The sequence below is a fragment of the Desmodus rotundus genome, chromosome 9, assembly GCF_022682495.2.
Source record: "Desmodus rotundus isolate HL8 chromosome 9, HLdesRot8A.1, whole genome shotgun sequence".
In the NCBI taxonomy this organism is placed as follows: domain Eukaryota; kingdom Metazoa; phylum Chordata; class Mammalia; order Chiroptera; family Phyllostomidae; genus Desmodus; species Desmodus rotundus.
The window spans coordinates 111,336,495-111,361,716 of record NC_071395.1 but is presented as its reverse complement, the minus strand read 5'-3'; the positions used below and the strand labels follow the sequence as shown (position 1 = coordinate 111,361,716).

At 53.6% G+C, this 25,222-nt stretch overlaps 1 long non-coding RNA gene across 3 annotated transcripts; it reads left to right on the top strand.

Annotated features, from left to right (window-relative positions):
• Positions 1–1,286: 1,286 nt before the first annotated feature.
• LOC123479061 (uncharacterized) lies at positions 1,287–24,889 on the top strand. Of its 3 annotated transcripts, XR_006654552.2 has the most exons (5): positions 1,287–1,443; positions 3,085–3,159; positions 3,633–3,728; positions 23,480–23,601; positions 24,516–24,889. It is a non-coding gene; the product is annotated as an uncharacterized lncRNA (long non-coding RNA). The 3 variants fall into 3 exon arrangements; XR_006654551.2 differs by lacking the exons at positions 23,480–23,601; positions 24,516–24,889 and adding an exon at positions 13,119–13,427 and having other exon boundaries at positions 1,298–1,443; XR_008425125.2 differs by lacking the exons at positions 23,480–23,601; positions 24,516–24,889 and having other exon boundaries at positions 1,299–1,443; positions 3,633–12,085.
• Positions 24,890–25,222: the final 333 nt, after the last annotated feature.

The following is a 25,222-nucleotide window of genomic DNA, read 5'->3' as shown; positions in this document are numbered from 1 at the left end:
AACTCTGACATTTACAAGAGACATTTCCTGAGACCTTTGCAGAAACCACGTGTTTTTTAAAAGCTTTAATATTTTCAATTTACTCCCCAGTCCAGGTGAAGCAAAATGCATACTTGATTGCAAGTAGAAAACAAAAATGTAGCATAATCAATAAAATATACTTAATAATAAAAAGGAGATTTTTGTTCTGACCCTAAAAAACCAGAAAGAACACAGAAATGTCTGTGTTAATGATCTGTTGCTGAGTAACAGACTATCCCCAAATTTAGTGGCTTAAAACAGCAAACGTGTTACCTCACACAGTTTCAGAGAGTAAGGGCCCCGGGAGCAGCCTAGCTGGGTGGTCCCGGCTTGGGGTCTTTTATGAGGTTGTGGTCAAGCAGCTGATGGGGCCCATGGAGGCTGGAGACTTGCCTGGGGCTGGGGCATCTGCGCCAAGGTCCCTCTCATGGCTATTTGCGGGAGGCTCCAGTTTCTGTCACTTCTGCTCTGCAGACCCACCCCAGCTCAGCGTGGGAGGGGGCTGTGCAGGGCGTGGAGCTCATGGGGCCATCTTGGAGACTGGCTCCCATCATAACAAATCCACACAGAGGTGCAAATGCCCAGAGGCCAGTGAGGCTTCTTCCCAGCACATCCCATTCAAACCCACAGCTCAGCAGAATTCAGGTCCTGACCTGCCGTTGCCTTTGAGGTTCCTGCTGAACTCTTGAAGGAGAAGAAGGGGAAACAGGTCTTCTGTAAATGCCCAGTTTCGGGGATTCCCTTCGCCTTTTGGGGCCTCATTTTCCTTCTCTTACGTCAATGGGATTGGACCATAGTGCTAAGGCCCCTCCAACTGTCAGACTGCATGACCCCGAAATTCAGTGTCGGCTATGGAAACAAGACCGTCTTCCGGGAGAAGACAGGATTTGTACTTGAAAAATCCCACTATATCTAGATGAATGAACAGGATGTGCCCCATGGAATGTACACACGCACGCAGTGAAGAGGACAGCAAGATCTGGTGGCTGGGACTATAGAAGGTTCCTGTTGGGAGGTAGGAACCAACCGCACAGGTTTGGACAAATAAGTGAACCATTGGGCTAAGCCAAGAGTTTGGATGTAGTTCCAATGGTTGCAAATGTGGCAGAGATGCCTCCACCCAAAGATGCCTTCCAGGTTGTTGGTTTTCACTGAGAAGAGGCTGTCCCACAGAGACTACATTTCCCAGTATGGCCTTCTCGCCTAGGTGGAGCCACATGACTTGTTTTGGCCAATGGAATGTGAGCAGGAGTGCTGAGCCGCACTCCCGTATCTAGGCAACTGAAAAGCATTTGTACCTTTCTCCGCCTGCCTGGATGCAGGGGACTTCAGGGCACCAGGCCAGGGGGGAACCACACAATGAAAAGGGCCTATATTCCTGAAACGTCAAGAGGAGAGAAATCTACATGCCAGGAATGCCAGGTGAGTGGAAATGTATTAGGTGAAGCTCCGAAAAGCTTGGGAGTTTGTTCTGCCAGCTACCACTGCCCTAACATGCGTTAGTAAAGTCTTCCAACAGGGACTTCAGGAGAAAAATGCTCTTCGGAAGACGCCTATGCCATTAATTGGTTAGGAAACGCTGAAGGCAAAGACATTCGCAGGAAGTGCCACATGACCCAGTGTTCATCGAAAAGACAAAAGAGTTGTGAACCTTTTTTTCTTTGCTTATTAATATACCAGACGTTCCACTATACACTTTGTACACGTTACTTCATTTAATATTTTTAGTTATTTAAATTCTTACTACATTGTAGGCATTGAAAACAATACAAATCTAACCCATGTATATAGTTTACAAGGCAATTACATGTTATTAGTCTGAAAACAAACTAAAAAAATCCCAGCCTTATGTTCCACCCTTCTTCTCTCCCGATTTCTCCCCCAGAAGCTACCATTTTCAAGTCTAGCTGTTAACCTTCATAGTTCTAAAAAGAATATGCTTCTTATTCTCCTTGATTTTTCTCTTAACGTCATGACTCCCTACTTCAGAAGTGAGGATTTGGTTCTCGTATACCAAATCCCACCATTCCACACCTTTCCCCTCCGTCCGATGCATAAGCAGAATGGGAGGTGAGTCTTCTAGACAGGCACACCAAAAGTAGCAACAGAGCAGTGTGGAGATGATCCCAGAGGGTTCGGAGGGGAATAAAGCTAGAAAGGTAGGCTGGAACGAGGGCCTGGAGCGCCAGTAGGCTAGGAAAGTAGAACTGTCCAGTGTGGGAACCACCGGGAGTTTTAGGCAGGGTGTGACACCACCAGGCAGAACCGCTGCATGGTGGATTGGAGCCGGGACCACGACGGGCCTAGCGCCTGGTCATTCACGCATCCACTCATTCAGTCAGCTTTCTCATCTGCATTCGAGTGCGCTCAATGCGCGTCCCTGGGTGACCCTCCACCCCCAGACTGCGCTCTCTACGAGAGTGGAGCCTGCTTGTCCTCTGCTCACTGTTCTACCTGGGGACCGGCCGGGTGCCTGGCACCTGTGGGTGTCTAATGACTGTTTGTGAGAGGAAGGAAAGGCAGATGTTGATCATGTAAAATAAATAGGGTGGTGGCCATGATGAAAGAATTGGAAGCATTTCAGAGAGAGGCATGAACGTGGCCACTTGCTGGAGAGCAGGAGACTGGAGAGGTCAAAGCCACTCAGGTGATGGGCTCTGGCCAATGGGAGAACAGTGGTGCCGGGGGCAGAAGTGGGAGGACTTGAGGGGCATTGGTTACCATTCAGAGGGTAGTTCATCTGTAATAATATTTGAGTAAGCAAATGGCCAACTGCATCCAGTCTGTTATTATATTCAGCCCAAGGGAATCTCCACCTGGTTTCAACCAAGATAATTCTTCGCTTTGTTATCCCAAACGGCATGGTGTTAAGCTTAGATGCCTGCTGTGCCCCAACAGTGGGGCTGGGTCCCCCCAGTTTCCCTTTGGCCATTTTATTCAGTGACCAACCATTTCCACATGAACAGACATATCTGACCGGTTCCCTGCGGTACCCCCAGTGTAGGGCACGTAACAGGTACTCCATAAATATTTGCCAGATGAAGGAATGGTTCTCTGTTGCAGGTTTGATTGGTTTACCTCTGCCCGTGGGTGTCAGAGGAGGCGTCACAGACAGATGGCATTGGGACTAAGGAGTGGGTGAGTATCGGGGGAACAAGGGAGGGACAGACCTTCTGAGCCAGGGTTCCATGTCCGGGAAGGTGGGGAAGCCAGTGTGGGGGACAGAAGCAGGTTTGTCTTGGCAGTTTAGGTCACGGAAACATGTCTGGCTTCAAACATTCAGCTGCAATTCTTGCTAAAACGCACAGGGTGAGTAATTAGAGAAGCAAGGCCAGGGTGACATCCACATGCTTATTGTAGCTGCTCGAACCACAGATTTCAATCGGCTGATGTGGTGGGAACAGGGCAGGTTTGCCTGGAGCCTGTCAGTGTGTCCAATCTTCTGGGACATGCTCCCTCCTCCTGGGGACCGGTCCTGCCCTTAGATCCAGGGGAGGAAGCTCGGGGAGGTACCCTATGTTGACTCACCATCAAAGTCACCTCTTGGAACGCAGCCCTCGTGTTGGACGGTGAGGCTCTGGGAATTATCACAAAATCTGTCTCATCCACAGCGAGGCTGCAAGGGGCAGTGTCCCTTGGAGAGGAACGGAATTGGGATTGCAACATTGAGGAAAAGAGTCCATCTTCCCACAGAGAGACTGTGTCAGGTATCTGGGAGCCTGCTTCTTGCAGGGGGTCCAACCATGTTGAACTTCGTGAACCAAGATGCATAGATTTGGGGGAAAGGTGTAGCCAGAAGTGGTTAAAAAAGAAAAAAAAAGCCAAATCTGGTAAAATTCAGAGGTTGCCAAACCTCTAAATTTGGCATCTGGTGTGATGTGGAGTCGGCCAAGAGGCCCTGGCAGGGTGCCAGCTGCCAGTTGTCAGCCTGTGGGTGTAATGCGATCCTGGGAGGGGGCGGGGGGAAGCAAGATAATGAAGTTCCCACCCTATTCTCTCATCATAGCAACCGCTTATTTGTTTATTTTTGTTTATTTGATTCTTTCCAACTATAAAATAATACATGCTCTTTATGGGAAAAAAAGCCCATAGAAAATTTAGAAAGATGGAAAGAGGAAAAATATCACGTGACCCCAGTCCTCCAGCCGCTGTTAATATTTGAAAGTGTTTCCTTCCAGACTTACAGCATAATTTCCAAACCCATAGACATGTTCATGCTCTACGGATTGTTTTTAAATTGCCCCCAGGGGAGAAGAGGAGTGTGTTCCGTCTAGGAGTAAGAAACTTTTCCATATTATAATTTTCATGTTATTACCATAAACTCTTTAAACACCATCTTAATAGCAGACATCCTGCTTTATCAAACGAACTTGCTGTAATTTACATCGCGAATCTCCTACCAGCTGCAACCGATGCAGAAGGGTTTCAGGTCAATGTCCTTCAACCTGGGAGCTTTTCCTGTCACCTGATGCCCATGGTGACACCAGGGCGTGTCTGGAGGGTCAACACTATTTGCCACTAAGGTTTCGGAAAATGCGCCTCCTTGCTTTCTTCCGTCTGTTTTAAATATCGAAAGTTACCCCCGGAAGAACACATTGTAGTAACTCCCGCATTTATGTGGAAGGAGCTTCTTTCTGTTAGTCTTCATGTTCAAGGCTGATGAAATGGATTGGCTTTCTTGAAAGAAGTCAGACTGTAGTGGTTTGCTGTTGTTTTGGGTCAAACCCGCTACCTAGCAGAGCTTTCTGAAGTTCGTGGACATCCAGTGCTTAACCCAGGGTAGCCCTGTGTTGCCCCGTGTGCCCGAGCCAATGGCGGCAGAAGACCCCCATTGGTGGGGAGCATGCATGCACCTCCGTCCTCCTCCGCTGAGCCGGGAAGGCTTTGGCTGCTTCAGTTTCCCGCTGCCCCTTCAAAATCCAGCTTCCTTCTCCAGCTCTTCAGGGAAGAGATGCTGCATGACCTCAGGGACAGTGTCTGCCCCAGGGTGACGTGTGCCCCTGGAAAGCCCCAGTGGACCATGGGAACCAGTATTTGGACCTGCGCTCCCCAGCTCACTGAGCAAGAAAAAATGGCTCCTCAGAATCCCACAAAGGGCAAGCCCAGGCTTTCCTGTGTGAAGACCCACGTCAGAGATCCCAGACGCTTCCCTCCGCCGGGACACAAGTGGGCCTTTGTGCTTTGCCTTCGGTGGCGGCTCCTAATTGGCAGTGTAAACAATGACCTCGGTGTTTGTTTCCAGAAGACAACAGCGTTCTGGAGTAATGACACACGTTTCAATGTCAAAAAAAAGGAGCAGAGTCTGACAGTCCAGCAACAATCTCTTTGAAGAATCCTGTAGGTATCGCTGAAAGACCTTGTTGGCATGTCGACCAGATGGCTGCTGCAGCAGCAGCCTCCCCTCCTCAGCCTGCCGGGTCCCTTTGCAGAGTGTGTGTGTGCTGGGTGTGAAGTGCGGACCAGTGCCGAGATTAGCTGCTTGCAAGGTTTTTTTGGGCTTGATTTAAGGGCCTTACACGCCATGGAGTCCCTCTATCTTGGGTCCAACTCAAGCCAAATACGATAGCCATCGGGCAGAAAGCAAGCCTCTTCTCCCCACGAACGGCCACAGAGGACATGCTGGGTGCTGTGCACAGGGCTCTCGAGCCACAGGGTCCTTGAAAGAGGGAAATGAGAAGACACCTGTGCCAGACCCCTGGCCCAGGTAGGGGCAGCTGCCAAGGCCGTTTGTGGTAGAAACTTCAGGGAGGGGAGTCCTAGGATGCATCCCTGGGCTCAGGAGCCCCCTGCATTTGCATCCTGGCTCTGGCAGGAGTGAGGCTGGGAACTGCGGGGGGAGCAGAGCCAGCAGCCAGGCCTTGTGCGCTGCTGTGTCGGTCAGGGTCCTGCAGAGAAACAGAACTAATGGGAGAAAGAGAGACAGATACATAGATGGATACAGAGACACACAAATAGATACACAGGCAGATGACAGATCGAGAGTGAGAGAGACGAGGGAGAGGGAGATGAGATGGATGGCTGGATGGGTAGGCGGATGGATAGATAGATAGATATTAAGTACGTATGCAGGAGTTGGCTCAGGTGGTGACTGGGGCTGGCAGGCTGGAGACCCGGGAAGTGCTGATGTTGCAGGCTCGAATGGAAGGCTGTCCAGAGGGAGGTGGAATTCCTTCTTCCTCAGGGGAACCTCCATTTTTTCCCCTTAAGGCCTCCAGCTGATTGGATGACACCTATCTCTATTATGGAGAATAATCTGCTTTGTTCAAAGCCCACTGATGGAAGTGTTCATCATATGTTAAAAAAGAAAAAAAACCCTAAAGAAGTCCTTCCCACTGGTGTTGACCCAACAACTGGGTACCGTAGTCCAGCCAAGCTGACGTGTAAAATTAACCGTCACAACCATCTAGGTGCCCCTGGGAGTGGCATGTGGTGGCCGGTCATGTGACTTGCCCTCATCTTGGCCCCAGTCTTACTCTCCCCCCACCCCGCCCCAGGCCTGTACTCCCACCTGACGCCCTCGGTGTTCTGCATGCCTGCTGCTCTTGCCTGTCTGCAGTTGTGTCTCATTTGCCCTTAGTGCCAGAGGAGTGCCTGGCACCTGGTAGGCACCTACGTCATCTTTGCAGAATTAATGAATTTGAGGGCAGCAATGCCCACTTGCAGAGCCTGAACCAAGTACGAGGTCCTTCTACGCACCAGGCCGTGCGTGGTGGCATGGGTCCCACGGCCATGAAGCTAGCCCCGTTGACCTGGGCACTTCCCCAGCGCTTTGTTCCACAGGGTTGGGGGCGGACTGCAGGTTTTCCCTCCCACACGGAGCCTGTGGGGCTCTGGAGAGCCCGGGCAGCTCCAGCTGCCCCATCTTCCCTGTGCCCCCTCCCCCCACAAAGCCTGGCACAGACCCAGGAGCTCAATAAAATGCCAAATGATTGAATAAATCAATCAACAAGCTTCCTAATCAGCTCCTCACCACCCTTTGTACTCTTTGACCGTCTCCCAATCGCCACTTCAGCCTTTGCGGCTCACCCCTTCCCACGAGGAATAAGTCTAGTCTGACGCCTGGCGCCACCACCTAGTCAGGCCTAGGCTCACCCCTCCAGGGGTCCTTGCCCGTCTGCGTCCGCGAGGTGAGCACCTGGTGACTGCACCTGTCCACCGTCTCCTTAATCAGGTGGAGGGACCTCTTGTGATTCTGAGGGATTTATAGACACCCGCCTGCCATTCACGGACTTTTACAGCAACACAGGCCCATTAGACAATGATTCAGAGAGAGATTAAAATAATGAAGGTGAGAATAAAGTGCAGACCCGGCCCCGCTAGAGCCCCATCTATCACCATCTGTGGCTTCCAGAAAGAATCACCAACCCAGCCCATTAAAGAGAGTTGTGAATTAGGCACCACGTGGGACCTCAGAAAACTGTTCCCCGAAGAGGAGTTTAGGAGGGCAGGCACACCCCTGCGAGGAACCGATGGTTGGAGCGCCCGGCGGGGTCCCCTGGGTGACGCGGGGAGAGTTCGGAAAACCAGACAAGATGGTCTCTACCCTCCTTCCCCACTCTGAGGAGAAGCGGAAGGGAGACAGAAGGGGTGCCTGGAAGACCACCAGGGTGGTCTCCTAAGGCCAGATTATCACCTGCTTTTGATAGTCTCACCTGTTAGAATCACCTCTAACACCCAATTTGACATTTTAAAAATCCCTCAGGTTGTATTTTTATAATAGCACAGATACTTTTTAAAAGCCCATTATAAAATGATTAAATAGGTTAATATACATCACCTCAATGTATTATTATGCAGTTAGGTGTTTGTGAAAACTGTAGGTTAAGTGAGAAAAGTGAAGTGTTAAGTGAAAAAAAAGTAAGACATCACACATGGAGCTAGTATGACTGTTAGAGAACCCCCCCCCCCCGCCCCAGCCCTGGGGGTCTTTTTTGCCGGGTTCTTTTTGCCTGCCGCCATATTAAGAACTGTGGCTCTCAATGCCAGAGTTTGGTAAAAAGGAAAGGAATTATTTAGTTAAAAGTTATACGGGTTTAGAGTAATGGTGGAATGTTGCTGTTAAATCCCAAAGTCCCTTCAAAACACCCAGTAACACACACACAGTCCTACCTCCCCTTGCCAACCCAGGCCAGTCAGGGGACCGTAGCTCAGGAAAAGAAATAGACGTCGGTAGCTCAGGTAGGCTCCTGTTCTTAATCCAAAACTGCATCCTCATCCTGGGCCGGGGAGTCCTGTACCTTTTCAAACCGCGCGGCCGAGAGAGAGCTCCGCAGGCTGCTCCATCCTGCTTTCCTGCTTTCTAGGCTGCGTGGTCAAGAGAGGCCCCTGCCCGCTCCCAGACCGCCTTGTGGTTAAGCCCCAGCACACCTGGGTTTAAATCCTGGTGCGGACCTTCCTCCGCAACCCCATTTCTGACTCCTCCCACACTCTGGTTACACCTGCCGGGAGTCGGTTTCTACTGCCGTTCTCAGCTGCCATTGTTTGTTAGTCCCGGCAAGCTGGCCCCCTGATGGAGGAGCTGCCCCCAGGCCGCTGGGGCGGGTGCAGGAAGCCCCTCCAGCTACACGGCATCTTGTTGGAGTCCTGTCCATCCCCCGGCTCCGAGTGCAGGCACCGTGTTTTAACATGATTAAGAGTTTGGCCAAGTCCTTCAGATCCGCTTCCCTCATCTCCCAAGTAATAGCTACAGGGGTTTTCTCATTTTGGGGCACCTTCAGCTCAACACCCTGTTACCGGACCAGTTCTACATAAAAACGTCTACGCACAGGACAAAGGCCGCACGGAAGAGCACCCCCAATGCTAATAGTTGTCTTCAGTGATGAGATTATTGGCAGCTGGTTTTATTTTGTAATTTCCAAACCTTCTCAGTTGGGCAGGGGCGAATCAGTGCCGTCCCTGCCAGCAGCAGCAGACTCGTCGTTTGTGGCTCTGCTCTACCCCTCTTGGGGTAACAACGGTCACCCCATTTTTATTGAAGGGCCTACCCCCTACTGTCAGGTGACTAACAGTGAGCTATTGGTATTATTATTACTGTGAATATTCTGTGCTTCCCAATGAACCCCTGGGTCCAACCAACTCACCCATGGGACCCCTGCATCGTTGCGAGATGAGGATGGGCCCGGGGGGCCGGCCCAGCCCAACTGGACTTTATTCCACTGTCTTTATTTACACCGAATACAAAGCCTGCAGCATGCAAAGGGGAGAGCTTGCCTGGGAAGGCAGCCCATGGACTTAGGCCAAGAGACGGATGGTGACACATCCTGATCATATATTATCGGAGCTCCTGCGTCAAGCCATGCCTGAAGCCAGCCCTGCCTTCAGCCTCTGAAGCCAGTAGATTTCCCGGTGCTTCAACCCATCAGGTTGGCTTTCCATCTCTTGTAGCAGGAGGAGCGCTTTCCAGCACACTCCCTTTGAAGACCCTCTGTCCTGCGGGGACCCAGACAGACAGCGGATGGCAGATGAGCGTGGGCGGTCGGTCCAGGGGCCTAAAGACAAAGAAGGGTGGGGAGCTGAGCCTGAGCTCTCGGAGGAATGGCCTCCTGAGCTCAGTGTGGCAGGGGTGCAGCGAGTCAAATGTGGGAGGCCGCGAGGGCCTGAATCCCTGACATGCTTCCGGGTACCAGCCTAGTAACTCCGGAGCTCCTGCTGAGAGATGTGAGCAGAGAAGCCCTCAGGGGGGCTCCCCAGAAAGCACCCACATTTCCTGGTACCAGTGTGGGAAAATGTGTACGCCACTGGAAGGGAATTCTGCCGGAAGGTTCCCAACTACTAGGTCACACCTCAAGGAGGGAAATTTGGGGACAAAAAACAAACCTAGCACCGAAGCACCTGGGGAGGATATTTTGCGGTGAGTTTGGGTGATTTGGGGTTCACAAGGACATGCATCGTCTATCAGAACTGGGCCATGGAGGGGAGTCTGGGGCCAGGAGAAGCTAGAGTATATTTCTCTTCAACTTCTGATAAAAATGTATTTGCCATAGGAATACCATTCAATAAGTAAGTAAGTAAATAATGAATAAACCATCAAATACTGCTGTGGGTTTTTACTGACAGCTGGAAGAGAAGCAAGTTCAAGCAGATCATCACAGACTGAGGATAAGATAAGAAGGGAGACGCCTGCTGAGGAAGGAAGAAGGCAGAAGCTTCTTCGCCAGGGACTGATGTGGCCGGAGGGCAGGAGGCCGGCCGGCCAGGGGACGGTCCTGGGTAAACTCCGAGTGGGAAGCGGGCGCAGGCTGGAAGCACACGTCGCAGAAGGCAGGACTTTAGACTGAATAACCCCAGGAATATCCAGGGATTATAGGCTTCGAGGTGATTTCCTAAGGGACGGAGCTGAAGTGGCTCATTTTATTGAAAATTGGACTGCGTGAAGCAGGGTCAAATTAAGGAACCTTTCTCAGCAGTTACCTGAGGGGCTTCTTCTCTCTAATTACCAGGATTGCAGAGTTAAAACCACCCCCCTCATCCAGCCCGGCTTCTGGAAAGCAGCCTTCTCTCAGAAGGTGCCTGCATGCAAAACACTGTGTTTTATCTGATATTCTCTGAAGTGGCTAATCTACCCGAGCAACCATGCAGTTTTATTAGGTTAATTATCACTGTAAAAAGCAAGAAAACAAATAAACAAAAGCCCCCAAAGCTGGGGATGTACATTTGAAAATAGATACACAAGACCGTGCAAATAAAAACATAACTGTGGCCTCCAAATCTCCTTCCCTGCGACTCGGCGCGGTTGGAGTACGGTGGCCAGATTTGTGAAGCCGGCCGATTCCAAACCGGAGAAGCCTCCCCAGGCTGTCTGCAAGCTGCACGTGGGGTGGAGACCCGCTGAGCTACAGGCACCCGGAGGGCTCCAGGGACAGCCTGGGACCACATTTTTTTCTCTATTCCAATTCACCACGATTGTAACATGTAAGCTGACACGTTGTAAGATGTACCTCTGGTCTGGCAATGTTGGAAGGTGAAAAATCAGTTGACTTTCAAATGGAGAAAATGCAGTATTAAAGGGTATGATTACTGTTCCTCTCTTTTGATCTCTTTCTGTCTCCCTCTTCTCTTTCTCGCTGTTTCTTTCCTCTCCCTTCCCCTACTTCCATTTCTGGCTGTACAATACACCGAGAACAGTTGCCTTCTGTTGGGAAATTCATAGCCGGGAGGGATGTCGGGGCGCCGTCTGCCCAGGACATGTTCCGCCTTGATCACCTGCCCCGTGGGAAACAGCCTCCCCAGCAGAGGACAGCTTTGCTGTCCTCAGGCTGACCTGGCCAGTTCCGACCCCCACTCTACCTGACTTAGTCCCAGGCCTCCGGTGACTGACTGCTCTGAGTCTCCAGGCAGAAGAGTGGCGATAAGATCCTGTTTCCTGAGTTTCAGAGGGAGAGTGAATGAGATGATGCCTTTGGAACTTCAAGGAGCTCCAGACACACCGTGGCTGCTAAAGAAATTCTCCACCGCTTCCTGCAAAACCTTTATATAAACTGAGAGTGTCTCCTTGCAGGCCAGACATACAAATAAATGGACCCTTTCGATGGCTATCAGCTGGATTTCTTGGCCAACATCTCTCAAGGCTGTGGACCCCAAGTCGTGTTCTTCGAGTAACAAAGAAGGTTTCAGAGTCTGGACAAGTGGGAGGAAGCCATGAGGAAGAGGGTAGGGAGAGGGAGTTTAGCGATGCCAGAGCAAAAGGCGGCTAGGATGCCAGGGCAAATCAAAGCTTAGGTAGGGACGTGTTTCTGGTGCTTGCTCTCAGCTGTGAGAAGGGAAGAGCCGGGCCAGCACTGGGCGGGTCCTGCAGGCAGCCACGTCCCTGAGAGCCCAGGGCTTGCCGAACGCTCGGCTTGCCGAGACCGAGAGCAACAGTTTTCACGCTGCGAGAGGAGACCCACTGGTGGGTGCAGCCCAGGTTGTGGGCTGTGAAAAAGACCACTAGGGAGACCAGAAACGATTAATGTGAAAAACAGAGAAATAAAATAGGGCAGACCAGACAATATCAGCGTGCAAGCAAGGCCTGTTTCCGTTGCTCTCCTACATGTGCACGTGTGGCCCTGGGCTGCGTGCGCCTGTTATTGTGGGGCCCGGCCAAGAAGGACTGAAAGCCACTGGCCTAAAGAGCCCGGACAGAAGGGTGCTGTCTGAGGGGAGGAGCTCCGGGGCGGGAGCAGAGGAGAGCCTGGGGGAGGGGAGCTGGGAGCTGACCTCAAGACTGGATTACTCTTGCTCCACTGACCACAGTGAAAGGAAAAGCCTGTCCTGGAACATGACATTCTCCGCGGGCACTGGGTCTGGAGGTGGCCTTGTTCTCAGGGTCCTGGGGTCCTGGCTAGATTTGGGGTGTGGCTAAATTGCAACTTTAAATGCAAACTTGGAGAACCCAGTACCCCAACATGGAGTCTATGGGAAGTAGGGGGGTGGATTTCTGGCTCCAACAGAACATTCCAGGAACATCATCAGCATCCCCACAATCTAGGGACCCTCACCCCATTTCCCTCCTGACTCTCTTGCCTTTTGCACCTGCCCAGCTCCGAGAGGGGGCTGGAGCAGTAGGACAGGAAGAGGGCGTCGCAGGAAAGCCTGCTGTGCGGGGCTGGGCTCTCCCAGGACCGAAAGGATGGATAGTAGTTGAACCCTGTGGAGCAATCCTGGGCCAGCAGGTTCGGGTTGGCCCGGAGATGCTGGGGAGATACTTGCCCTTGATGCTGCAGACTCGCCTGCCGGTTCTATCTGTTCTCTCCCCTATGAACTCCAGACAAGTTGTGGACCCCGTGTGCCCCAAGTGTTTGGGGTACGGGACCAGAGAGAAGGGCAGGAGTGGGTGTTCGGCCAGGGAGACCTTTCAAAGCCTCTGAAAGCGCCTCTGCCCTCCTCCCCACAGCCTGAGCCTGCCCCCTTCCTGCTGCCCTGAAACAGGGAAGGAATGTGCCCGAGTACAAAGGACATTCCCGGGAGAAAACGGGGGAGTCTGACCCCAAAGGGGGGCGCATCTGTCCCCCCCACTTATTTCATGGGGCAAGGAAGGGGTGGAGGCAGCAAGCCCCCATGGACACGGCCCTGCTCCGTGGGGATCAGAGTACTCAGCTCCGCCCTCTGTGTGTCCACAGAGAAGCCACCTGCAACGAGGCCTCCGTGTGGGAAGTGCCACAGCCTCTGAAGAGGCTTCAGAGCTGCGCGACTGGGACCCCATCCCCCTTCCAGCCCAGCCCAGCCCCATCCAGGACAGCTCCAGGAGCGTGGGTGTGCATGCCCACGTGGAGGAGACAGACAGAGACAGAAGATGGGAGGGACGTGTACACGGGCATGCACACTCAGTCCTGTGCCCAGAGAAAGCCTTCGCCAGGAAAGAGCAAACAGGAAGCATGCAAGAACATTCTGTGTGTTGCATTCTCCAATGACCCTTCTAAATAAATGACAACCAGTTAAAACAAAAGCCCACTTAGCTTTTATGCCTGTGATTCGTGGTGTCCATTCCAGTTAATTACAGTGATTTAAAAACATCTGTATTTAATAAAGAACTTTCCTCTCCCCCATTTGCAGTCCACCCCTCCCCCACCTCAACCTTTCTTCAGGCCACTGGGCTAACGCAATAATTACGATCATCACCAAGCCAGCGAGTATGCAAGATGAGACTTCAGAAGGCCCAGAGAACAGAGTGGGGGTGTGGCTGGGAGGACCGAGCGGGCTGGGGAAGGTCAAATCCAGGGACTAGAAAGTGAATCTTTTCCCAGCTCTTCATTCGTTCTGGGCCTCAGGACGGTTTACTTGACATGAGGGGAGACTGAGGCAAGGCAGGGGCTTCGCTCTCTGCCCGAGGGTCTCCCTTTGCTCCTGGAAGGTAGCAGGGGACCGGGAGAGAGGGCAGGAGGCTAAGAACAGTGAGGGGGGTGGAGAAGACTCCACAATGGGCATTTGGCCCCAGGTCTGCAGCCTCCTGTTTATAAAACGTGATGTCTGTTCTCTGACTCCCTTCTGTTGTCCTGGTGACGTGTCTGCGGCTCCCACTCAGGATCATGTCTGTCTGTGGCCACGGTGCCTCCTCCGTGGACGCCAGGAGGCTCAGCGGTCCCCAGACACAGTGGCCCTGGGTGATTTTTCCAGGCTCCAGCTTGCCACCAACAAGCAGAAAGGCTCTTGGCCGGGCTGCTCCCAAGGCTGGCCCCGTGCCCAGGAAGCTGGCTGCTGACTGCCATGCAGAGCACCGCCGGTGGCCTCACCCTGCAGGTCCCTGTCTTCAACCCCAGGGAAGGCCAGGCCTGTCACTGTGGCCATGTCCTGGGTCACAGCTGACAGCTGATTTCAGTGGAGGCGAAAAACTAAATAATAGACTCCACCCAGCAGTTCAGTGCTTTGGGAGACCCAGGAGATTTGGGGACCCTGGGAGGGTGGACATGGGCACAGCAGGGAAGGGGGAGGAGAAGCCAGCTTTGGGGCGCTAGGCAGTGACAGGCTCCCAAGTTCCCAGTGACAGGCCTGGGGCTCCCGTCAGACAGCGGCCCCCCTGCCCTGCCAAATTGGGCCAACAGCACCATGTGGTGTCACAGCAGCGAGTTCAGTGGAAGTCGACGGGACTCACTAGGTGCATGCACGACCTTGGGCCAACGGCTTGGCCTCTGGACTCCCAATTTCCCCCTCTACAAGGAGAAGGGCGCCACACAGAGCCCCCTGGTGGGAAGTCAAGCCAAGCCTGCACACAGTTAGTGGGGTCCCAGTGCTGGGGACCGCTCAGCCCATGCCCTGTGCTCAGCCTTCCTGTTCGTACCTACCCACAGTCTTGTCCACGCAGAGCCGTCGGGGACTGTCTCCTCCAGGTCGTCAGTCCCTGAGGAAAGGGACCTGGTCTTTTTTATCGTTGTGATGTTGGTAACTTTGGATGTAGTGCCTTGTGTGTGATAGGTAGCTAATCTGTGCCATTGAATTAAACTGAGTCAAGTCTGCATCTCTGGAGTTTTCCCAAAGTTTGGCAGTAAGGGGTCTGTGGGTAGAGTTGACCTCAGAGTATGCGGATGAGAACCTCAAACAGGAGGTGACAGACCTACCCCAGCCCTTACCATCAAGGAAGGAAGGGCTGTCCTGGAGAGGTGGCCAGGGTGAGGCTCGTCACCAGCTAAGACTAGTTGTCTCCCGGAAGGGCAATGTGAACCCCCAAACCTTGCCTTTGCCGTGCGGGCGTGCAGCTAATTCACAAGTGCGTGTCCTCGGGGTGAGCTGCTAGGCCTTTCCATGACGTCACAGAGCCCAACAACGCCCTGGGCTCCCCAAGAGCCGCAGGACAGCAATGACCGGCCGCTAACAGCAGAGCCACTCGTCGCTGTTGTGGACCCTACTCTTGGCAGCCCTGTGACACACGGACAGTCCAGGGCCGAGCAATAACTATTTCTTGAATGAATGAATGAACAAATGAATGAATGAATGAATGCACAAGTGACTAAAAGGCCAAAGTGAGGCCATATGCTTGTAACGCAAAGGCTGTGGGTTCAATTCCAAAGAGCTTTAACTCTTTTCAGAATGAAGTCGATGCTACGTGGTCCTAGGAGGGGCTTTCTCTGCTTGCTTATTAATTCACTTGGCAAATATTTGCTGGGCCCCCACATGGACCAGGCTCCGAGCTCTGGAAAGGGGTAGGGGGGCTCCAGCCCAGCACACCCCCACCGTAGCAGATCGTCTCCAGCCCGGGAAGCCTGTTCCCGGGTCACCAGAGCGGCAGCAGCCCTGGCAGTCACATTTCGTAAATCCTGGCTGCCAGGCATTTGCTCCCAGACAGCATTTTGAGTCTCGCCCAGCCTGCTGTTCTCAATCCTTTGCTCTCGAGACAAGGAGCCCCAGACAGAAAAGGGTGGGATGACTTGGGCTGAATCTCCGGAGAGCTCAAGATTCCCAGGACTGGTGGACCCATATCTCCCCTGTTTGTGAGTGGGGCCGCGGGGCCCCAAGCCCTAAGCACATTCCTGCTGGAACACAGCCTGGCCCCACGCTTCCTCCACCCAGTGCCAGGCCCGCTGGGCGAACCCCACGTGTTGTTGGGCTCTGCTGACGTCAGGGAAAATCTTAGCAGCTCATGCACAGGACACGCATTTGTCAATTAGCTGATTACCAAAAGAAAGGTTTGTGGTTTCACACTGTCCTTCCGAGAGACAAAGGGCCCTCTTCCCTGGCAGCCCAGGACTCTGTTTCCCACGCCCAGTGCAGGGCAACCCAAGTCCAAGGCTGTGCGAGACGGGCCCTGTCCCTATCCAACCGCAGGAGGCCGCGGTCCCGGCAAGGCCTCCATTGGCCCGGCACCAGTGCCGAAGCCGGTACCTGGGTGGGAGGGAGGGATGGGGAAGCTGTGTGTGTTGGGGGGTGGGGGGCGCTGTTCACTCCTCGGGAGTAGGAATGACAAACGGCTCCCGCTGGGAGCCCTGCCTGCCTTCCTTCCGGGTCATTTATCTCAATGTGAGTGATTTGCATACTGAATCCCGGGCACTACCTCCCTCTGCGCTGCCTCCCCCGCCCACCCTCCCCCCTCTCCTCTCTTTCCCGAGTCCCACTCTGCCCAACTCCGAAGGGGCTGCCTGCCCCAGGGCCACCACCCTAAAGCCCTGAACACCTCCCCCGATGTCACTCACGGAAATGATGACAGCTGGTCTCCAAAAGGCTCCTGTAAAGCAGCCAAAACTCCTCTGAAGGGCAAGCAGGACCCTTCCTGGTGGGGGTGAGGGGGTTGGTCAGGGCAAATGACACTGTACCTTCCCATGGGATGTTCCCCTGAGTCCCGGAGGAGCAGCGAGGAAGGGGATGAGGGGACAGCCCACTGCCCCCACCCCCTCACTGTGGCAGACCCAGCTTTCCAATCCCAGATCTGCTGACTCCAAAGCCCACGGGTCACCAGGAGGCCACATGCACTCCAGGGGGTTCAGGAGAGAAGGGGGGTGGTGACCAGTGACTGGCCACCACCTCACCTTAGAAGCTGTGACCAGGTGGAGGGTGGCACGGTCAGTCTGTGACCTGGGCCACTTTCCCTTCCTGCGGCCTCTCTGCTTCCTGATGACCTCATCCCTCCACTGGCCGCTGCCACAGGCCAGAGACTTTCAGAGCCCCAAGTTTTCAAGGCCGGCCACTCTGGGGGTGACACCTGGCCATGGAAACAGTCCCTGGCCTGTTGCCAGCCCAGTGGGTGAGTTCCTGGTTGGGGGTGCCCCTCTGGGGAAAGGCCAGGGCAGGGGGTTCCAGGGCTGGCCAGGCTCCCTGGGAGGCCAGGCTCAGCAGGGCTGCTGTGCCCCGCCCCCCACCCACCCCAGGAGAAGTTTCGTAAGTCAGAGACGGGGCTGCCTGGGCGGGAGACAGGGCCCAGTTGGAATCTGTGCTGGTTTCTTCTAGGCCCGTCTCACATACCCGCTGCCAGCCACACACCTCAGCTCGGAGGGAGGCCTCCCTCCACTCAGTGGTCTGAAAGGGTCTGGGCCGTCTGTGGAATGCCCTCCTCACCCTGGTCCTCCTCCCATGGGCTCTCCCTCGGAGACAGGGAGCTCCCCGGGTGTACCGCTCCGCCCCCTGGCAGGAGGGCCAGAGGGAGACTTGGTTTTCCGTCTTCTCTGGACTGGGACAAAGGTGCCAGACCAAGGGCGGACGGGGGAGCCGTGTGTTCCGTGTCCCAGCAAGAGGGGCACCCAGCATCCGCAGGAAATGTAAAGGCGACAGTAAAGGCAACAGCACTTGGTTCGCGTCTTCCTAACACCACACACCCTGGACTCCCACCGATATCCCTGGAACATGTTTTCGTTGGTCCGAACAATTTGTTGTCACTGTGGGGCTTGGGTGATATATACGGAAGCTTCAAATCGGCGTTCGTTTATCACTTAGCCTGTGACAAACAGTGTTCTTTGTGAGCCGGTTAGAAAACTCCAGCTGCGCACTTGGCTCCCAGCGCGGGGACGGCCACTCACGTTCGTTTGTTCACTTGGGGAGGAAGTCCGTGAGGGTTTGGAAGCCTTCAAGGTCAACTCTGGTGCAGTTTGGTGTGTCTGGCCCCTGCAGAATTGCACTTCTCCGCATTTAAACAGTGGGTTAGAAATCAGCAGAGCACAGGGATCGCAGCGAGGACCCAGAACCTGACGTGCTTCCATGCAGTCCTGGGTGACGCCTATAGTTTCCTGTGTCTTTAAAATGTGAATCAGTAGGAACTGTGTCAACCCGCGCTCATTCATGGCCGGCAAGTACACCGCACATTTTAGCTCCTACATGAAATGACTTACTGGGTTAGAATTATCTTTTTAAGATGAAAGTGTATTCTTCCTTGTAAAATGATTATTTTAGCCCTGTCTGGTGTGGCTTAGTGGACTGAGAGCTGGCCTGTGAACCAAAGGGCTGAGGGTTCAATTCCCAGTCCGGGCACGTGCCTGGGTTGTGGGCCAGGTCCCCCATGGAGGGCACGTGAGAAGCAACCACACATGGATGTTTCTCTCCCTCTCTTCCCCTCTGTCTAAAAATAAATAACATATTTAAAATAATAAAATAAATGATTGTTTTAAATCACCAAACAAGGAAAGAAGGACTATTATGAGTGTTATTACTGTATGTGTTTCCTACGATTGCTGTAACTAACTACCAACAACTTGACAGCTTGCTACACCATAACCCTGTTATCTTCAGTTCTGGAGGCCAGAAGCGTGAAATGGGCATCACCTGGACCAAATTAAGACGCTGGTGGGCTGAGCACCCTCCTGGGGCTCCAGGTGAGGAGGCTCCTAAGGCCGCCTGCAGTGCTTGGCTTGCAGCCCCTTCGTCCACCTTCAAAGTGCTTCGCTCTTGTCTTTATGTAGCCTCGTCCTCTGTGTGTTGGCGGGGGGGCTCTGCCTGCTGAGCCTCCCCGTTCATCATGGATGAGAATAAGTCTACCAAGACATGACCTGCTTGGGGAGGAAAGGTGGCTGATCTCTCAAAGGAGAAGGGCCAGGAGCCTATTTTTCAGTGGGCTTTGATTGGGTTCGGTTTGCACTGGGGAATACAGGTAAAGCTCATCAGTCATTGTCAGGCAGTAAGGATCAAACAATAGATAACATTCAAAGAACTAGGAAGGCTTATTCTGAGTCAGAGTCAGTTAGCTAAAGGACTATAAAACTTTGGGGAAACTCATTTCATGCTAGGACCCTTATCAGAAAACTGAGGACATTCTTAGCAAAGCAGGTTTCACAGGGTTTATGCATTCTTTCTTAGGCCTGATTGCCCCAGGGACCTTTCCAGCACAGGGCCGCACCCACCTCCAGCATTGTTTCAGGCTTAAGTCAGGCAGGGGAAGTAAGGCAGCCAAGAGATTAGGAGACTTCTCCCAGACAGAATGGGGACTCAGGCTGTGTCAAAGCCAAGGGGTGAGGGTCCATCACCCTCTTTTTCTATAGCCCCCCCAAGTCCTTCCCTGAGGGCCCCTTCTCGACCATGCCTGTCTTAGGTCGTCCCTCCCTTGAGGAATCTTACCCATCATTGGCTAACCAGTTATCCACCCGGGGCCAAGCAAGGGGGAGTAAAAGGGGGCAGAGGTGGCACCCCTGCCAGGGAGATAAGCTTTGTCTCCTTAGTGGCTTATGGTCCCGAGGTCTCTCACTCAGCCTCAGCCATGGGGGTTACAGCTTCTGACACCAGGCAGGGTGGTGCCCAACAGCTCTCCTCTCCCAAACAGCCCCCTGCCTCGCTCTTGTAAGGAGCCACGCGATCGCTTTCAGGGCCCACCTGCATCATCCAAGATAAGCTACCCATCTCAAAACCCTTAAGTCATCGCATTTGTCAAATCTCTTTCACCAAATACGGTAATGGTCACAACTTCTAGGGATGAGGATACTTTGAGGGGGCCGTTATTCAGCCAGCCACAATTACCAAAAATCATTTTGTTGACTTTGATTTGGGATTGGTGTGGGATCAGCCTTAGAGAGCCACCCACTCCGGATGGGAGACAAGGCCTGAGGCCTGGCGCTCAGAGAAGGCCTGTGGAGAGCAGGTGGTGTCGCAGGTGAGGGGAGGTTGTATTTGGATGGAAGTCAGGTGCATGCGTGTGCATTTGGGGAGGGGGCTGCAGGCTTGATTGAACGGTGTGCGAAGGTTGGACGAGCTGTAAATCTGTCCTGCTCTAGGGTCAAAGATATTTAAGCTCCGCACCTGTGGGACCTTTACGTTTTACTCTTAGAATGTGTTCTTCACGGCATACAAGTCTCTCATTACCACCTGACATACCTAAACATACATGGTATCGATGCTCCAGTCCACCTGTGCAGGCTGCCTCCTAGACACCGGAGATTCAGCGGTGAACATGCCCACGCGTTGCCTGTGCTGGCGGAGCTGACGTCAGGGCCACGTGCGCTTGTTTATTACCCGTCTCCACCCCGGGACACGTGCTCCTGAGGACAGGCCCTCCTCCTCTCCCTTAGCCTCTTCCTAGAGGGGTGCCTGGCTTCAGAGGGCCTCAGTGAGTGTTCCTTGGACCAGTTAGTGTCCTGCGGGGTGGTAGGAATTTGGAGTTCTGGGTCTCCAGGGAAAAATGTCCCAACAGATGACAAACGTGGGTTTTCTTGTTTCCACGTTATTTATCGCGGTCATGCTGCTGTTCTTCCTTTGCTGTTTCCTCACAGTCTTGGACTTCAGTGTCTACTGTGAATCCAAGCTGAATTCTGCAAGGTTCAGAGCAGGTCCCTTGGTAGGTCATTCACCGTTCCGCTGAGGCCTGCGTTACATCCCATGAACTCTAACAGGCCAAAAACATGGTCTTAGAAGAAGTATTTTCCCTTATGTCACTGGATCTAAACCCCTCCATTTGGGCCTCAAACTCGGCACTGTTTCTAACCCTCCTCTTCCCCTAAACAAGGCATGATGCCCCAGTACCCCTGGGCCCCACCCCTCTGCTCTCCATACCCAAGGGGACAGGTGGCCAGCTCCATTTTCAGGCAGCGGTCGGTCTCCAGGCGGTCAGCCCGCTGCTTTAGATTAGTTTGGGGACTTCTCTGATTCTTTTGGTCTTGCAGAAAGGGGCTAGGCTTTGTGCTTCGCCCTGGCTTTCCTGATCAACTCACAGTCTTTCAAACACAGAGGGGGGAGAAAAGATAGAAACTGCAGAAGTCACAGTGACTGGGGCAAATCCGGACCCTCCAGGTCCGAGTGGGGTGCCATCTGCCCCAGGGCTCAGAGGCCCGGATGGAACGCCCGAATTACCCAAAGAGCAGCTCAAGACAAGACACAGAGGGCAGGGAACAGGCTACGTAAGAGACCCTCCCAAACAGCCATAAATCTAGGCTGCGATTTGCCTGCCGCTCCGATGACAGGAGCCGCCAGAACAAAGCTAAGGGAGATTTCGAAATGTCATCACCAGGCCCCTCTACGGAATTGCAGCTTTGTTATTTATTACGTCCCACCAGGAACATATAATTCCTTCTGTTCGGCGGTGCTGGAGGGCTTTCAGCTCGGCTGGCCTGCTGGGCTCCACGCCACGTCCCCATGTCAATGGGAGATTTTTCCATAGAGATTCTATAAGAGGAAGGAGAATTTCTTCTTTTTTTTTTTATGGATGCCATCTGGGATCATGCCAGACTGGAAGACAGTGGCAAGAAAACGAAAGCAAAAGGAACAGGGGTCATGTCAGCCTCTGCCGCCTGAGGACCAGGATTTGGGGGGGCTGCGGCAGGTCTGCAAGTGGCATGCTGCCCAACCCCACCCGCTCACTCCCTGTGGCGTGGTGAGGATTTGCTTGAATATCTGTGAACTAAAAACGCCCAAATGCGTGTGGCTAGTTGGCCAAGGCTCCAGGCTTTGGCCTCCTCCTGTCGTTGTTCTGAAGCCGAGATCGGTGTCCCCGAGCGCCTCCAGCCACTCCTCTGCATCCCCCGGGGGGAGCAAGAGGCGTGTGTGGGCTGTGGCAAGAGGAACAGCTGCAGCCTGGCCATATTTTACCTTTACGCCCGCGGAGCTTCCTTCTGCTTTCAGAATGCGGATCTTCAGACATCCATCAGCGCTTTCCAAGAAGTTTCAGTTCCACGTTCTAGCCCGAGAGGAGGCACGCAGACAGGCCTTGACCACAGGACATGCAGCAACCAGGCCAACGCCCGCACTTTCCAGCAAGGCCAGAGTGTCCAGCCGGGGCTTCGGGGGGCGGAGCTGGGTGCTCTGTTTTCCCAGAGAATTCTCTCTTCTTCTTTCAGAGGCAATGTTTTTTTTTTAATGAGGCTTTGCCCATTGGTCCTGAAGAGGCAGCCCAGGGAAAGAAACTGCCCGAAAAACCTGAAACTGCACACCAACGACCATGCAGACTCAATTCTGTACAAAAATACTCGGCCTAATTGATTTTCTAAGAAAAAATCGGTTCCGTTTCTGCGGGCCTGGCTATTGATCCGCAGCTCCGCAGACGTAATGAAGAAGCGCTATGATCGATAAGGCCGAAGTGCATCTCACTCCGAGTGGGTTCTGCCCGCAGGCTGGGGATGCGCCCGGCTGCGTTCCCCAGACGCCCTCGGAGTGTGAGCAACCTTCTCAGAGACGGCCGAGATTTATTTCCATCAGCATAAACATAACAAATGAAACCCTGATGACTTTGCTTGCTCTGAAAGCCCAGAATATATCCCATCAGTCATCGTGAAACGCACGAGAACACAATTTGCAAAAAGAAAAAGAAGTGAAGGGAAAACCGTGCATGTTTTAACCTTAGCGCATTAACTCCTCCCCCCTGCTTAATTAGGGTAATATTTTACGCCTTAGCTCTCAGGACGATTTTCTTTCCTTTATGTTCTCTGTCCCCCCACCCCGCCCTCCGCCCATCATAGTCTTAGAAGGTTTTCTGCTTCTGCGGTGAATACCAAGTGCAGGTGGTGGAACTGCAGGTTGATGACTCTGAGTGGAGCTCACATGGCTACCTGACCCTCGGAAAAACGACAGTGTCGAAGGAGGTAAGGCGGCCGTCAGAGAGCCGCGGCAGGTGCCTTCGAGCAGCACCTGCCCGAGCAGCAGGGAGCAGTGGTCTGGGCTGCTGCTCATTCGGGAGCTTGTCCTTTGTGCTTCTCCTTTGAACTGGAGGGCGCAGCCCAGGGCAGATTCTGATGGGCGCTGTGCAAACTCCTCCCCCTGCTGTGAGCAAATTTAGGAACCAGATATCTTCGGAGCTGACCGGTCCCCATCCTCTCGGATGAAGTTGGTGGATGCAGCCGGGTGGTGTGCCGGGTACATGGTGCAGAAGGAGGTTGTCACGGTTGGCAGGAGCCAGGTCTCAAAGGACTGTGCCTGAGGTCACTGGGGAGCTGTGGAGAGATTTCTAGGAAGGGAGGGAAGTGACCCGGTATGTGACTTTACAGCCATCCTGGCCACAGGGCAGAATTGCAGCTCGTTGCCCCCCTTTTAGAGCCGATGATGACAATGACAGCTACCACAATGGACCGAGCTGTGCCCGCGTTTTATACGTAGCAACTCATTGAACACACTAACCAGATCAGGGAGATACTGTTATTCTCCCCTTTTACAGATGAGGAAACTGAGGCACACACATAAAGCCCCCACCTTTACGTGAATCAGACGCCTTTGGTCCGGTGTGGAGTCCCCCCTGTTTTCAAGTCCCGGAGATGCATGCTGCATAGGAAGCCCCGGGTGAGGAGGTCTCTAACAGTGGGATGATAACCTTGACCGAGCTCAAATTTGTGTTCTAAAATGTAAGTCCTTTGTGCAAAATGTGGGCATTAGTGGATGATGGCCCCTGCACACCTTCGGCGGGTTGAGAGGAACCAGCACATCACGGCTTCCCAACCCAGGTTGGAGAGCGGCGTGGAGGCTGGGGGAGCTGCAGGCGGCGGGCAGGGAGGGGATGGTGAGGCCAGCGTGGATGCTCGGTGCCCACCTTGGCATGGACAGGGAGAGCGGGCCGGGGCCTGCGACCAGGTGTCCCGCCGCAGGAGCCCAGCGGGGGGCCCGGTGGTTGAGAGCTGGGTGTGCACTGGTGTGCAGGGATCTTGCTGTCCCTCCACAAATGTTGCTGAGCACCCCCTCTGGGCAGCACTGCTCTGTGCTGGGTGCGGGGACAAAGCAGCAACAGGCTGGGGACATGGCTCCTGGAGCTGATGTGCCAGTGGGGAGCGAACGTGTCCACGGTTGGGTGGGGGACAGAGAAAGAGGAGCTGAGGGTATCAGAAGGGCAGAGCAGGGGGGTGGTGATTTCAAAGGGATTGGTACTGGAAATGGGGTGGTGTGAGTGGGTGGGTGGACAGGGACCGGAGGTGGGTGAGGGAGGTGGGGCGGGGCTGGCTCCCAGGGTCCTTCAGCTGGTGCTGTCACAGAGGGTGGTTGTGGGGGCAGACCTGAGAGGTGACTGAGGAAGTGGGTCCTCTGTCGCTTTGGCTCTGGCTTCGAAGGAAAGCTCATGGAAAGGATGACCGTGTCGGCATAAAAATCAGAGCTTTGACGAGGAGCCAGCCGTGAACACAATTTGTTTCTGGTTCTCTAACCAAGATATTGAGATCATCTCAGTGTCCAGCAGGAGCCATTCAGGCTTCCTGTTTCTCCCTCAGTTTTCCAGGTGGAACCCTGTCCCAGGCGGAACCCTGTCCCAGGCGCAGCCGGCTCCCAGCTCATGGGTTCGGCTTCCTTCCCGAGGACTCAGCCTCTGCATCTTTGGCTCTGACCATGAGGCCCGTCCCTCCTCATCCCTCCTGCACACCTGGCCTGCCCTTTGCCTCATTCCTGCCCCAAGCCTGGACCCTGGCCCATCGTCTGCCGCTGACTCAAGGACATGGAGTATGGTTTTTTGTAGTGTGTGGTGCTCTCTGTCCTGTGATGATGTCCTCTTTACCTTTGGGTGTTAGAAAGCCCTTTGTTTTATTACTGTTTAATTGAATTTACTGGGGTGACATTGGTTAATAAAATTATACAGGTTTCACGTGTACACGAAAGTCCTTTATTTTATCAAATAGCAACGATGTTGGGGGACCCCTGCTGCAAAGACTGCCCTGGCTCAGAGATGCGGTCGGCCACCCACGTTATTTCACCCCTCACTTCTCTGCTTGGGAATTTTGCCATGTGGCGACATCCAGGTGTCACATGAGGGGGTGTTCCATCTGCAGGTGCGGCTGCCACAGGGCAAGGCTTCCAGGCAGAGGGACAGGATTAAGGAGGGAGAACCCCGGTTGCCTCGCTTTCTCCCAGCCTAGGCGTGGGGAGGACATCCACGCAACACACGTGGATTGAGCGCCTGCTGTATGAGAAACGCTGGGCTGGA